The sequence below is a fragment of the Protopterus annectens genome, chromosome 1.part1 (genome assembly GCF_019279795.1).
Source record: "Protopterus annectens isolate FY-2018-M chromosome 1.part1, PAN1.0, whole genome shotgun sequence".
Taxonomy (NCBI): domain Eukaryota; kingdom Metazoa; phylum Chordata; order Ceratodontiformes; family Protopteridae; genus Protopterus; species Protopterus annectens.
The window spans coordinates 1132969723-1132987222 of record NC_056726.1 but is presented as its reverse complement, the minus strand read 5'-3'; positions in this window follow the sequence as shown (position 1 = coordinate 1132987222).

Here is a 17500-nt window from a genome sequence, read left to right as displayed (position 1 = left end):
TACTACACATAGATTCAACACAAGTATCACTTGTTTTACATCTTTGTGTTGAAAATCCACACTCAAGTATTGCTTGATATATCCCATTTTTCCTTTTTTCCATTACCTCCTGAGAAATATTTTGACAAAGTTGTTCAGGATAGCCCCTATTGGAAAATAATTGTGATATATACTTCAATTCATTAATAAATTCCTGATCGTCACTCACCATCCTGGCCGCCCTGACCATCTGCCCCTTAACTATGGCTTTCTTCTGATGGTCAGGGTGCCAACTATTAAAATGTAGATATGAGTTCGAGAATGTTGATTTTCTATGAATGTTTGTTTTTAAACTATTTACATCTTTATTATAAGATAACTTAACATCCAAATAAGTAATACTATTCTGACTAACTTGATGAGTAAATCTCAAAAATCTAACGGTCGTATTAATATACTCAAGAAACAAATTCAGAGCACTTTCATCATCATCCCAGATGATAAAAATATCATCCAGGTATCTGGTGTACATTTTAATGTGTTCATAATATTCCGTTTTAAATATATAATTGTTTTCCCAATAACTCATAATGAGATTGGCATACATTGGGGCACATGGTGCCCCATTGCTACTCCATTGATTTGCTGGTAATAACTACCCTCATAAAACAAAAAGTTATTGTGCAAAACAATTTCCATCAAGTTAACAAATGTATTTATTCTATCCTGTTCATACAACTGTGTTTCAAATAATTGTTTTTCCAGCCATATGAGTCCTATATCATGCGGTATGGTTGTAAATAAATTGCATACATCCACTGTTACAAAGTAATACCCATCTTTCATATTTAATTCTTTAAGTCTACTCAGAAAATCCAATGAATCTTTGGTAATATATGGGAATCTTGACATGCCTTCTTTAAAATAATGATCTAAAAATTGACTAATGAAGCAAGTTTTGCTTCTCTTTCCATCAACAATGGGTCGAAACTGCAAATTGTTCAAACCCTTGTGAATCTTAGGTATACTAAAAATTCCACTTATAACGGGATTTTCATTCATTAAATATTCATGTTCAATCTCTGAAATCTCCCCCTGGTATAACATGTCATCTAGTTGCAAGTCTATTTTTTTAAAAGCAATATTAATTTAATTTTTGCTCACTTCAATATACGCTTCACTTAATAACATATTTGTCATGTAAGAAATGTAGTCACTATTATCGGTAATAACCATTCCATTGCCCTTATCGGGCCTCATAATTCTAATATCCCTCATATTGCATATTTGTTTAAGCATTGCTTGCTCATCTTTGGTCATATTAGAATGTATATTCTCCCTATATGATTTATGAAAATTCCTCATATCAATTTCACTTAACTTTTCAAAAGTGGCTACATTATCATTCATGGGGTGGTTAAATGTACTAGGTTTAAGAAACTTCCCTTTATTGTAATTGTTGTTACATTCAACGTCATTTTGAAAATAAGCCTTTAAGTTTAATTTACGGGTAAATAACTTTAAATCTAGCACAGATTCCACCAAATTCCCTTTCTTGCATGGGACAAAACTAAAACCTCTTGAAAATAGGTTTACTTGTTGCTCATTAATTGGTAATTTTGAATAATTGAATACTTTAAAATCTCCCTTGATGTTGGTCACAATAGTAAGATTACTTAAAAATACATTTTCGATTACATTCAATACATTGTCCATCCCTATATAGTTATCATTGGTTACAACACGTTCATCCATGTTTCCCTCTGTTTGTTGTTCAAAATAACATTCTGGGTTACAGTCAATGAAAAAATTAACATCATTGTTGTTTTCCACCAAAAATTTAACTTGTTCACATTCAAATTTACCACCTGTAGAAGCATTATTTCCACTTTCTAATATTATTGCATTGTCACCATTAACATCAATAACATTACTATCGGTATTGTGGCATTCATATATGCTTAATTCCATAAACGTGTCATTTTTCATACTTTCCAACTCATGCTGTGAGATTAACTCACAACTTACACCTAATCTGTCAATAGTACCATCCATCATAACATCATGCAATACTAAATCATTCGATGTTATTGTCTTAACATTATTAGTATGACATTCTGTATTAATAAACGGATGTTGTGTGTCAAAATCATAACATATTGGAGTACATAAGGAATTAGCAAATTCAAAACTGCCACTGAAACCTTCCACAGTGTGTTTACTCACAATTGCACTCTGTAATTCTATATTAAACAGTCCAAGTTTAGAATGAGCGTCCTGATATATAATTCCATTATTGTTCTGAACTGACGCCTGCCACGTATTCTCATTTATTTGTGCTTCCACCCTTGTTTTTGGTTGCCTAAAAAATTCTGCTTGGGTCGGGCACCTTTATTGTTGTGTTCTTGAGTGGTGATAATATCCCCCTGGTTTTTGAGTCTATCCAATCGTCGCACACCGTCTTCTATGGAACTTCCATTAACAATTCAGTCCTCGGTCTCCTCGTCACATTCAAATGGCGGATTGACGTCATCAGTGGTGACCGTGTTTTTTTAACTCATCTTGTTACCCTGGTTACCTTGTTTGTCACCACAAGTTATAGATTTAGGATACGCCTGACCCACTTCATATCTTTTAATGTCCCTTTGGATTTTAATGTTTTTCTTTTGATATAGGATGTCACAACTGTGTGAAACATCCGCAATAATGTGGGTGTAATTATTATAATAATGGTCAAAAAGAAGATCTTTGGAAATAGCGTTATTTAATTCATCCAGTTGGTTAAGCAAGTCTTCTATTTTAATATTATTGTGTTTGACCATAATTTCCATAAGCTTGGTACCACAGTTGTCAAAAAATGCATGTAATTCATTCAACATATTTTCATCCTTATCACAGCCATTAGGATATCTCCAAAGGCGTAACCCTTTGGGGACTATACCTAACTCAATGTTCCGACTCAAATAACTGTTTTCTAATTGTGTTCTCTTGAGTTTAAAAAGTTTTGTTTCGAAAATTTTAAGCATGTCTTTCATAAGTTTGGACTGTTGATTAACTGTTGCACCCTTCGGTGTTCGTGTTGTATTAAAATTGTAACAGTTAGTTTTCCAAGTTGCATTGTCCCATACTTTAGTCATACTTGCATCACTTCCATTGTTAGACCTTACTATTTTGCCATCTTCGGTACCGGATAAAGGTGTAGCCTGTGTAAGGGGTAAGCCCAAGCTATCCCCTATAAGACTGTTGGCATGAACAGAGTCTTTACTAAGTAATTGTTGAATGAGAACTGAATGTTCTCTAAGTTGTACATGTATTTGCTGTAACAAACTTCCGACATCAGCCGACTCATTCTCGCTTCCCATAGTAAACTTGGAACCAAAAACAACCACCAACTGGTATAACAAGTGAAGCAAGAAACAAGAGCCAGGCCAATAGAGGAGAAGTATACCAGCAATTTCAGTCCAAGACACACAGCTACAACTATTCCAATAGTGTATAGAGTACTCTCAAAAAGCACACCGCCAACTTGAAAACACCTTCTTTATTGAACCAAAGCAATTGCGTTTATTTACCTAGGTTTCGTCCGTACCAACGAACTTCATCAGAATACAAAACCACAGACTCTAAGGCATTCTTAAATACATAAAACTCCACCCAATTAATTGATTGCCATACCCCATTCCAAAACACCTTACGCAGTAACTGCCTCGTAGGTGGTAGCCTGCCTAACATTGATGGTGTCAGAAGGGTACATGGGGCACAGGTGGACAGTAGGCTCCTCTTTGATAATCACAGTGGCACAGTAGTAATGTAATCTGTCTATGTGGTACGTGTCATCACAAAAGGTGTGGCATCTAGGGAAATATAACTCGGTGTTCCCCTCTACTCATCACAATGCTCCATATGGTATGTACCTCACATGATAACTACAGCAAGTGGAAAGGCCACAGACATACATAACAAAGAGTAATACTGCCCTCAAACATATGCCCTATGCTGACTGACTCACAAACCACAGCTAGAATGCATTGCATACCGCCCACCCAGAGGTTACCACTGCCGGACATACAGAGGTTATGTCACACCCATAGCAGTCGGCCAGCCACCATGACAACACCTCACAATCCCTCCGGGCTACATGACCTAGGGCCCTAATCCTTGTCACCTCACTAAACAGCACATGCTGGAGGTACAGGTTCCTATCCACAAATATGCCATACTCTGGACTAAACCACCCAGCATGAACAAACAAGGCTCCTCATTAGCAGATGTCATACATACCCCTGATGATTGTTTTGGAGATAGGTAATATGCCCTGGGAGTCACCTCTGTGTATCCAGTTGACAGGAGCAAGTGAAATCACATCACATGTGTGTCAAAGGCCAGGGTAACATATGGCTAGGCTGCTCTAGGCACTAGGGCCAATAGCGTATTACCTACCTATGACACAGTGCTAGTTTACATAGCAAATGAGCACAGTCAGTGGAGTGTAGGAGTAGGATATGAGGAGTAACAGAGTAGAAGATAGGTGACATCACTAGAGGGGTATGTATGAAAGAAGTGAAGCTCATTGGAGCAGAGTGGCATGTGTCCGCTGTCATTTAGACATCTTGGAAAGAGGTGTGTCAACAGGTAGGCTAGGGAAAGCCAAGAAATGGAAGGTGTATACCATGGATAACACCAAAGTTTCTTGCTGAGCGTGCATGCGCATGTGTGCGCGCCTGTAAATCCGAGTAAGACAGAGTGCATGCGTGTAAGTGTGAGTGCGTGTGTTTAAGCTGGAGTAAGCATGTATGAGGCTGTTTAAAGAGTTGTAGGTGCGTTTGTGCTGGTGTGCGCGTGTTTTAACCCGAATAAGCAAGTTTTAGTCCATGTAAGCATGTGTGCGCACGTCTTAGTCGCTGTGCTCATGTTTACGCTTGTGTGCGCCGTGCTCCCTCCTGAGGAATCAGAAAGGAAAAAGGAAGCACAACAAATAGTAGGAAGCTACTAGGGAGTACTAGCAGGGCTAGCAGGTGAAAACAATCAGAATCAGGCAATTACACAGGCAGTACACTAGCCCAGCCTAGCACTTAAAACTCTGCAAACAACAGTCCATTATGTTTCTCACAACAGACACTGCAGTAAGCTAATAGAAGTGAAAACTGAAAAAGCTTTACTGAGACAAAGAAATGTTAGGGGCTGCCATTGCTGTTATAAGGCGACATATGCAACATGCTGAGGGTGCTGATAATGGAAATGCTGCTGGACAACCCACAGTGAGGAGACGGAGAAGAGTGTACAGGCCCAGGGTAACCTACCAGGGGGTACATGAGCTGGAGATAATGGAGTGCTATAGAATGGACAGAGACCTCCTGCAGCAAATTGTTGAGCTGTGCAGGCCACACCTCACACACAGAACCAACAGAGGGGAACCCATCCCAGTGGAAACCAAGGTATGTGTTGGCCTAAGAATATTAACAACATGCACCTTCCAGAGACCAACTGGTGATATGATGGGGATATCACAGGCATCAGCATCCAGGGTACTACACCAGTTCCTGGATGCCATGTCAGCACATGTCGATGATCATGTATATTTCTCCAATTCCCGTGAGGTATTGGCCAGCAATATGCGTCTCTTCCAGCAAATATCGGAATACCCTGAGGTAGTGGGTGCAATAGACTGCACGTACATATGCATCAAAGCACCAGCCGGCGAGCGGGGTAGGGTCTACTTCAACTGCAAGGGCTTCCCCTCCATCAACTGCCAGGTCATCTGTGATGCCCAGGGCATAATACTGAATGTGTGTGTAGGCTGCCCTGGAAGCTACCATGATTCCCATATCTGGCATCTGATGCAGCTGTACCAGACATTTGCCAATGGGGACATCCCACATGGTCACCTAGTGGGGGATGCTGGCTATGCACTGGAGCCGTGGCTGATGACACCCATCAGAAATGCACACACACCTGAACAGGAATGCCATAATGAGGCACACGCACAAACACGTAATATAATAGAGCATGCGTTTGGGCTGCTCAAGTCATGGTTCTGGTGCCTGGACACATCGGGTGGAGCCTTGCAGTACTCACCAACTACATGTACCCAAATTGTCATGGTACGTGCTATGCTACATAATATGATCCTGTGAAAACAGCTGCAGCAGTACCAGCATAGGCCTGGGCCAAACAGCCCCCCACCATTGCCAAGGCCATCACAGGCAGAGCATGACTCAGAGGAGGAACAACTTGAGCCTGCCCCAGTAGGCAGAAGGAGGCATGCCCAGTATGCTTTGGCCTTGACAAAGAGGCAACACATAGCACATACACTGGCTCAGTAGGAACTCTGGAAATAATACCCCTCTCCGACTCATACATAAAGTAAAAGGGATGCCTAAGTTGATACTACCTGCTTCCAAACATGTGCAGGGAGTGTAGTATGTGCATCCAACATAGGCAGCCCTGCAGCACCACCTAAGGCATGAATGCCATGTGTTAAGCAATATAAAGCAGTGCTAAACAGCAATTACCACCATGTAGTATATGCAAACAAAATCGCACCCACCGCCTAGCACAACTGTGGTCAATGTTCAGTAATATTGGGCAACGTCCAGCAATATTGGTGAATATTGAGCAATGTCAGACAAGCTTGGTCTAAATAGGGCATAGCTAAACAAAAGCCAACATGCTCATATTTGCCTAACAGGCCCTTAAGCAGTGTGGTCTGCTCAGTATGAAAATATAAAGCAGAGATGGGCCTCGAACCCCAGATACTGTGCACTAGAGCCAAAGTACTGAACTACTAAACCATGCCAGTATTGCAGTGGTCCACCTGTATGACGGAATGTTGATAAGTCTATGCAAAGTATTCCATGGAAATCCTGCGGGCACAGCATAATCCTTGTTGAATTATGACACAAAGGTGAGTCCTGCAGTGAGAACAGAACCTGACTTCCAACACACACAGTATAAATGTTAATATTGGTCATGTTCGCACACATCAGCAAATGTAGTGGACCTCAGATAGCAACATACTGAAGGGTCACACTGGGCATGCTCACACACGAATAAATGAGACAAATGCCAGGCAACAAAACATGGGATGTCAGAACTGGGCATGCTCACACACTTAGGCCATGTCTGAGTACAGCAGTGTGCCACGCATATCTGGCAGTTGCATGTGTTAACCCAGGAACCTGTCACTATACAGCAATCCACCCTGTGCACACAGTTATATGACAACAGACACATCTATAATATAGTGGAACCCTGTCATAATCAAATATGTTCTGCAGATACTGAAGTTATTCATGGAAACTGGCAAAGCAAAGATGATAAAGACCTGCAAACAGTATCAGCAATAAACATTATGCATCTTGAACATTAGCATAGGTTCAGAGGTCGATACTAGGCTATCTGCCCTAGGGCATGTACAAGCCTAGCCAGAGTGTGTTTGGCATTCGCAACCCTGTCAGATTACTACACTATGTGTGTGAATAGTAGGTCACACAAGACAGCCCATGTACGTTTATGCTAGTGTGCCTCTGTCTAGCAGGGACACAGAAGATATCCCAGGGGTAAATATACAATCACCCATACAGTCATCAAGATGTCTCCAGTAGGTGGTCAGTGGGTGGCTCTGCCTATGTGAAACTGGAATTACATTCTGTAGTGAGTGGAGCCTCTGGGATAAAAATCTGTCCCTCCACAATGTCCTATTAACATCTGTGCTGAGGTATACGTCCCTGCAGTGTGTAGCTCAAGGAGTTGGATATCCTGAGGTGGAGCATGTCCAGTAATTCTGGTTTGGGTATAGCTGTAAACAACAGGCACACATCATATCTGAGTAGGTGGTAAGTGACTGAGTAGAGCTGGAGTTACTGCATCTGAACTATGCAGGGCATCTGTGTGAGTCCCTAGATCTGCTTGGTGAGGACCGTCCATGGCCAGTACAGTTGCTGCAGGTGTCAGGTAAGGTACACCCCAAATGTGGCATTGTAACCAAGCATGGATGTGATGAGTATAGGGGCACAATGACCTCACTCGATCTAGATGTGAAACCATATGGGATAAGGTGGCACACATAGAAGGTGTGTCCAATCACTTTGGCAACGTGAATGTTAAAGGCGACAGTACGAACAAGTGATGTCTCCAAACCCCTAACAACTCCTACTGTATGTAATGGAGTACTACCTATGTGGTAATGTGTGGGCATGTTGTTACTCCCAAAGGGGATGACTATGCAACTAATGGCATTTAACTGTAGGCCATGGCTCAGGCACCAGTCATCCATCTCTGTGAGACCCTGATTGAGTATGCATGTGGCAGCTGGAGAGTTGATCATGGCACACAGTTTGCAGTCAAGTGCAAACATGTTCAGCCATATTCCCCCTGTGATAGCCTGTAAGTAAGACAAACATATACTGAACAAGAGAGATCCCAGGACCAAGCTGTGTGGGATGCCATGTGTAACTGGTGTATAGTCAGACATGACACCTGCAATCCTGACCATGTGGGTGCTATCCCTGATCTAGGTATCAATCCATTGTGTGAGATTTGTGTCCAAATTGACACTCGTGAGCCTATGCATAATGGCCCAGTGGGGTTTACTATCACAATGCCGACGTGCACTTGCACGGCTATGACATATTCGAACAACAGATGTTCGAATACTTCATATTGCGGCAGGTGATGTGAGTGAACGTTGCCATTGCAAATGGACTGTGCATGCGCAATTCCAACGTTTGCTCATGGGAGCGGATTGCAGTACAGTGCGGTTAGGGAAATACATCCCTTTCCTCACTGTAGTGCGATCTCGGAGTTCGAGTTCAATATTAGGGGTGTGGGGCACAGCCCCCATGGGGTGCAGGGCAGCCCCTGCATAACTGTGTGTTTAGGTTAGGTAGATAGGTGCTTATGGGAAGGGTGAGGCAGTGTATTGCCGTAAATGTCCCGAGCGACATTTTCGACAATACACCCTTTGTTTTCGAGGTTAGTTGATTCGAAATGTTCATTTCCGATGTAAAAATTCGAAAATACAGACATGATTTTTTCTGATTTTCGAATTAATGATAGTAAACCACCCAGTGGATTATTGTGTTGAATGGTTTTGCAAGGTTCAGGTAGGCTGTGTGGATAGCCGTCCCTATGTCGATGGACCTGTTAGCCATTTAAAGAATACCTACAGGTTCAAGAGGCAAGATCTGCCCACAACAATGCTGAAATGAGTAGGACACAGTGTCTGTAGGTTCCCAATGTCTATGTGTAGGAATCCTATGACAATAAGCTCCATAGCTATGCATAACAGGCTACATAAGCTTATAGGGTAATATTGTCTGTGGTCCATTGTGGCACCAACTCTGTGGAGCGGGACCACTGTCCCAGTACACCATTCCTTGGGTACATATCCTGTGGTAACTCCGATATTGAACAGTGATGTAATGTGAAGGTTGCGTTTGTCATGATGCTCATGTATGATGCAGGCTGGGACACCATCTGGTCACATTGATACTGTGATGTACACTGTGGGAAGGGCAGCACTCACCTGTTATTGTGTGATGTCAGGGAGGTTATACTCTGTTGGGATGGATAGTTGCTCCTTAGGGGGGATGGGTGGGAGACATCTGCACTGAACCTGTTTGCCAGGATGTAGGCAATGCCAGTGGGTTTAGGGTAGGTTTAGTCAGTATGCAGTAACTCACAGCATATCAGTGAGTGTCCACCCAGGTTCCTGACATAACTGAAGAAGGCCTTGTGATAGTCCTATGTGTCAGGTGCAATTGTCTGGTAAAAGCAGCCCTTAGAAAAGTTCATGAGTGTTTGTATCTGTCTGCTAGTACAGATCACAGATGCCTTCCCAGTCTGGGATTGTGCTCTATCATGTAGTAGTGTCCTCCTGATGTTGTACAGCTTATTAATGGCTGGGGTCTACCAGACAGGTCCCCTGCCATTGTAGTAGTGTGTCTTGTTGTTATTTGGGATAGCACAATCCATGCAGTCCACTAGGTGTCCATAGAATGTGTATGTAAAGGATGCAGCAGTGTGAGCCGTATATGCCACTGTCACAGGATCTCTGAAGGATACCACCTTGCTTCTGTGAAGTGAGATGTTGGCTCATGAGAAGTTCACCAAGATTACCCAGGATGGGTGTGTGGGGGGTATATGTATGTCCTGTGAGATACATGTATGTTCTGACCTTACCAATGAGGATTATATTCCTGGTGTGGAACATAGAGTCCCCATGCTGGTGATGAGCAGGTCCAATATGTATTCCCCCTTGTGGCTGTGCTGACTGGTTGTGCCAAAGCATATGAGTCCACAAATTGTAGTGACTGTTGGGTGAGGTTGTCGGGGCTTGAGTAGTATCCCCAGTCAATATGTGTGTATATGAAGTCACACAATATAATGGTGTCTGTGGAAACCTTCATATTCTCCATAGTTCCCACAAAAGCTGAGTGTGGTTCCTGAGTCTGGGAGTGTGTTCTGTAGCAGGCAACACACAGAAAGGCAGTATTGCACAATGGTAGTTGTATATGTATGGTCTGTGATGCTTTGTGCAGTGCTACTAACCTAGAGGTGTGTGCATCTGTGATGTATATGGATACTCCCCCTAGTTGTGTTGTCTGTTCCAAGTCTTGTTGTCAGACAGCATGGTATGAAACATAACCTGGTAGTGCTGGTGTGCATAAGCGAACCTGAACCAGGTGTCTGTCAGTGCACAGATATTGCTCTCCTCCATACTGAGGAGAGTCCTGAGTGGCCACAATATGAGGTTAACACAACTGTTGTTGAGCAGCATTACCCTTAGTTTCATTTAACCTGTAATGTCTATGGAGGTGGGTTTGTCTTCTGAGCCCTGCTTAAAAAAGGCCTTAGCCAGCATACCAAAGTCCAAGGGTGACAGGTGCAAGCTGTCTATAGTGAAGCTACGTGGCATGTTGAGCATGTCACCATACGCTGACAGATACTGCATCCCCTATGAATAAAACAAATTTGTTAGCCAACTGTTAAATGTGATATGTGTGTCCATATACTGTGACATCATAATTGGTGGGTGTAAGATGCTAGACAAGGTCATGGTCATACTGGCCTGGGCTACATGATCAGAGTGTACCTCCATGTATCATGTCATGTGGTCCAGGGAGTAACGTCTGAGGTTACACACACCAGCATGGACAATGATGGTGCCAGTCTTGTACTTGCTTTGGAGTGACCTGACTGCCTGTGTTATGCGGCAGATCCTGGCACCCAACAGACAGCCCAAAGTGACTATTCCCTTGTCAGGGCTGGTGAGTGGTACGTCAGTGTGTCTGAACATGTGTCACCTATTACAAGTGTATTAGGTGTGTTGTTTAGCCCGAAGGGCAGTGACTGTGTGGCACACTGACATTGTGAACTTACTGATATGTGGGCATTGTAGTGGGGTAGCAGGTGTGTGTGTGTGTGTGTGTGTCTGCTTTGGAGGTCTCTGCTGCTTAGGTAGAGTACATTTACAGCATCCGAGTATGCCAATGTGTGCTAATGTGGTTTGAGTGCTGTTGCTAGAGGATATGTGAGACTGATATGTGGTGTGTGTGGTTACCTTCACCACCTGATAGACTGTGTCAGTCATGGGTCGAGAGAGTTCAGCTCCCTGTATGTCTATATAGGTGCATCTCACACATATATCTGAGTTTGTCGGGAGGAGGAGAGGGTTGTCTGTGTACATGAGGCAGATGTGACATTGTGTCAGTATCACAATCTCCACCAGCTGGACTGAAGAGTACACACAAAACCGACCCCTGGACATGCCAGGATATTATCATGACATACTCTGTAGCCTGATCACAAAGGATCAGTAGGGTGTTAAGCATGTAAATGAGTATAACAGGGATTAGTGCTCTTGTTCGTTAGTGTTTTGTAAAGAGGAGCTGAGGAGTCCAGACTGAATCATGACACCTCCTTCAGCTATGTCATAAATATCAATGTACACATATATATATGTCCTGAGTCAGGGCCAACTCTACATGAGTGTCAATGCCGACATCATGACAGACAGGCCCATATGTACATACCCATCCCCCACTGACAATAGTCCACATCATCATACCAGGAGATATCACATGTAGAATGGATGAGCAGCTACCCCCACTGCCAAAAGCATGGCAGCAGGTGGAATACATTGATTCCCAATATGGTGTCATGCACAAACTACAGAACAAACAGATCATGCACCTGAACAGTCAGCTGAGCCGCACTCCCTACACAGGATGTGGAACCGTTGAATGTGTCACAGCTACATATGGCACTCCCCACAAGTGTTGATGCACAACACACCATGAGAAGTCAAGTCCAGTATGCCTATGAGGTCTGATCTGCAAGGTCATGGAGTCCATCATGGTTGCAGTCATAAACAGAGCTATTGGAAGCTGACACACACACAACCCTACCAACTGTGGCATGTTCATGTGCAGATCATGGTTCTCAAACATGCTAGACTGTTTGCAAGGCAGCCACCCAGGACATACATCAATGAAAACATCTATGCATGTGTGACATAGACTTTGAATAGCCCTTTATCAACATCCCAGACACATGTAGTATCCACAAAACCAAGAAGCTGTGCATAAATATGTGTTCACATATGACGGAATGTCAATGTGTCCACAGATAAATCACACAAGGTAAGGATACTGAGGTCATGTTCAAGCTGTTGACACCTGCTGACCCACATGGACCATTCCTGGAATGGCATAAAACAAAGTGTACACATATTACCATGTCCAGTCTGATGATGTCACCATCCTATAAATACAGCAGGAGAAGGGAAACTAGCCAGTAAAGCAAGTAGTGCGCCATGTTAATGTGTTTCTTTCCAATATCATAACACAGTTAGGGAGAGGTTTGAATCCTGCAAAGTGCATGTGTGTGTGTGGGGGGGGGTGTATGTGTGCAGTTTCCTTTGAAAGGTGCTCCCTTTTTGGAGACTGGGAAAACTCAGTAAAGGAGGTACATTCCTCTTTGGAAAGTCTGATGATGTCACCATCCTACAAATACTGCAGGAGAAAGAAAACCAACCAATAAAGCAAATTGTGCACCATGTTAGTGTGTCTCTTTCTAGTATCAAAACATAGTTAGGAAGGGGTTTTAATCCTGCAAACAGTGAGTGTATGTATGCAATTGTTTTTGAAAGGAGTGCCCTTTTTGTAGACTGTGAAAACACACTAAAAGAGGTACATTCCTCTTTGGAAAGTCTGATGATGTCACCATCCTACAAATACTGCAGGAGAAGAGAAACCAGCCAGTAAAGCAAATAGCATGCTGTGTTAATGCGTCACTTTCTAGTATCATAACATAATCAGGTAGGGGTTTGAATCCTTCAAACAATGAGCGCGTGTGTGTATGTGTGCAATTGTCTTTGAAAGGAGTTCCCTTTTTGGAGACTGTGAAAACACACTAAAGGAGGTACATTCCTCTTTGGAAAGTCTGATGATGTCACCATCCTACAAATACAGAAGGAGAAGGGAGACCAGCTAGTAAAGCAAATAGCATGCCATGTTAATGTGTCACTTTCTGGTGTCATAGCATAGTGAGATAGGGGTTTGAATCCTGCAAGCAGTGAGTGGGGGGGGGGGGTTGTGTGTAATTGTCTTCGCAAGAAGTGTCCTACTTGGAGACTGTGAAAACACACTAAAAGAGGTACATTCCTCTTTGGAAAGTCTGATGATGTCACCATCCTACAAATACTGCACGAACAGGGAAACCAGCCAGTAAAGCAAATAGTGTGCTGTGTTAATGCGTCACTCTCTAGTATCAAAACATAGTTAAATAGGGGTTTGAATCCTGCAAACAGTATGTGTGTGGGGTGGGGTGTTGTGTGTATATGTGCAATCATCTTTGAAAGGAGTGTCCTTTTTGGAGACTGTGAAAACACACTAAAAGAGGTACATTACTCTTTGGAAAGTCTGATGATGTCACCATCCTACAAATACTGCAGGAGAAGAGAATCCAGCCAGTAAAGCAAATAGCGTGCCATGTTAGGGCGTCTCTCTCTAATATCATAACATAGTTAGGGAGGGGTGTGTGTATGGGTGCAATTGTCTTTGAAAGGAGTGCCATTTTTGGAGACTGTGAAAACACACTGAAAGAGGTACATTCCTCTTTGGAAAGTCTGATGATGTCACCATCCTACAAATACAGCAGGAGAAGGGAAAGCAGCTAATAAAGCAAATAGCGTGCTGTGTTAATGTGTCTCTCTCTAGTATCATAACATAGTTAAGTAGGGGTTTGAATCCTGAAAATGCTGACTGTGTGTGTGTCACTGTTGGTCAACATGGTGTGGTTTTGCTTTTACTATGGTATGACATAGTATGATGACAACAGTAAATGCATTGCAGACATCAGGTATCTGCGTGGCAAATATATATGTGTACATGTCCCCTCAATCACTACATAGGTGTGAAGCCTGCATACTACATGAATACATTTGTTTCCATTGACAGGTTGTGTTGCTGCTACTCAGATCGTAAGTCACATATGTATGTATGTGACATGGCCGTCCACTGTCGTATTCTGTGGCCAAGGTCATCTGTGGCACACACACCCATGACAGTTACTTAAGAGTAGTGTGAGTGAGGGTATGTGCCTGGGGTATATGTCAGACATGGTCATACACAACAAAGTCTGCCAAGAATGGACAGTCTTTATAGGTGTACAACTGCCTTGTGGATATGCATTCAGGCCTCTAATGTCTGTGATCCACCTTCGGACTCCACAATACCTATGGATATGTGGATACCAAGGGACACATGGCATAACATGGTTCTGTATGTACACAATGGTACCCGACATACATGTTGAGGGCTACCACTGGTATGGTACTGACTGGATAGTATGTATAGTACATGAGGATGACTATGCCATATTCGGCTTACTGCTATACAACATGTATCAGACAACAGGTATCTGTCTGTATGATACCCTTGTGCAGGATATGCATCCCATCCAGGGAATGCATTATAGGCTATTCCATGCATTCCCAGATTTGGATGGACACATCCCTAGTGTGTCTGCATGTACCTAAGGGGGCTATATGACACACAGGTGTGGTCACAGTAATGGGTGGCAGTCATCACCACTGGTTAGTGTTATAGTGTAGCACCGAAGGATCCAATTGATACTGGGTTCCCTACTACTGTGTGTCATTTGTCAGGACATCATCCAATGATTGCTTATAGTCATGCTGTTTAGGTTGTGTATACTATCAGACTGCAAATCATTGACTGATATTAACGGTATCACCCGCAGCATAGTGTCAACCCATGTCATACACACGTCTACCCATGTTAGTACATAACTGTAGAAGAATGCATACTGGCCATTGAAAGATGCAATGGGATGTTAATAATGTGGACGACAGGGTATGCCACACATCCCATGTGTCCACTATGCATGTACATCCAGACAGTGCGCACCCACCATGTTCACAGATGTACACTTGCTAATCTGTACTGCACACATCACACACATACTGTCCACTCACTAACACATGCTGGCAACACATCACACATCAGCCAAGTGGCACATGGGTGGATAATACATACTCAGACCTAACAGTGGTGTAAACAATGCTACATTGACAATCAGAGCTTTGATGCATAATGTCTGCTCAGATATACCTACAAGGATGTAGTTAGACTTCCTTGTTGACAACTCGCTAATATTGCTACACTCTATAGTGTCACCCTGTGCATCAGCACCATGTTAGCCTGTCCCTCTGTCGATAATGCAGATGACAGGAGGCGGCACAGGTATCATCATATGCACAGGGCATTTTGTTGTTTGCCAAAGCCTGACATTGACCCATCCAATCGACATGTTTGCGTGTGTGTGTGTGTGTGTGTGTGTGTGTGTGTGTGTGTGTGTGTGGGACAACAGTACAGCATGGGCCAATGTTGATGTAATGTGTGTATATGTGTGAGCCCTAGTTGTTTGCTTAATGTGTGTGTGTCTGCATGCACACAGCTCCACCATGTGGCTGCCATATACGGTGGTTTGTGGGACAGTCAGAGACTGTACCTGCTTGGCTATACAGATCAGTGTCTCCGGCCATGGACACAGTACCTGTGCCTGGCAGGGGTGCTACGGATGGTATCGGGTACCAACTGTGACTGGGTACTGTCATCAGAGGCAGAGGTATGATGACTGGACCCATGTCCCTGCTGGGACTGGCCAGAGCCATGTGCACAGGGTCTACTGGGATGGACAATGGACAGGCCACTGCCACTACGGGAGCGGCTGTGAGCTGTGGGCCATCCGTGACCACTGCCAGCAGTTGCTGTTGCTGGCATGCGTCCGCATCGACGTTGCAACCGTCCCGCATGGTCCTGGCTTGAGGAAGACATGTTGTGGAGGGCATCTATTGTCTCCCCCCAATGTCTATCAATGACCTCGGTGTATGTCCGGATGGCACCGGCAAGGTCATGGATGCTGTCATTGATAGCGGTGTTATGTGCCCTCTGCGCCTTAAGTCCCTGCCTGGTGTACCGTTCCATACGTGTCTGAGCCTGCATTACAGCCCAGAACATAGTGGTCATCTTAAGACCTGTGAGGGCACACCTGCCAGGGCCAATATGTCCAGTCGTGCTCCCCTGGAACCCCTGGACCTCCACCTATGTGGTACCATTCCGGGTCTACAGCTATGGCTGCTGTGAGGGGATGCATGTGCCATGGGTACCACACTCTCCTGGTCAATGCCAACTGTATGCTGTCCCTCCCCTATGGCCATTGGTGGTGAGGGATGTAATGGCAGTATGAGTGTGCATATAGATGGGGTTGAACGCTGTGTACTGTTGATTGGTGGACCAATGACAGACCCTGTCAAATCTCCCTGTGCCAAAATACATGTGTCATCATCACCACTATCCGTGGCAGTGGCTTCAGGTCACCTGCTGCTTTCGCCAAGCCCTACCTCAGCACCTGTGAGAGGAAGACAGGAAACACACGTTACAGTCTGCACATGCACACATGCACACATGCACACATGAACACAGGCACACAGGAACACAGGAACACATGCACACTCCTCACTACAGCAGATACACACACACAACAGAAATCCAAATCATACGCAATACTGGCTGAAGGTGGGTGACAGTATCACAAGGCAAACAGTCACGCACACATGTCAGCATGCAGAATACGTGTTGATCAAGTCCATGCACTGTGAGTATAGACAGCCATAGTTAATGACAGTGTACATGGCTGTGGTGCATGTGTGTACATGTTCAGTGATTGTCTACACCCTGGAACACAATGTGTACAAGGACACAACATTTCTGTACAAGTATTATAAGCTCTGCAATGTCCTGTGCACCATCACACACAGGTATACATACCATGGCTGCATGTGTTTTCTGTGTGTCACATGGATTTCCATATCTGATTGCAGTGTCTGTGTCTGTAGCAGATAATTGTGGACACAGGTGTAGCACATGCATGCTATGTACACACACAGGATGAGTGGTGGATGTATACATGATGGGATATCAATCCTGGACAT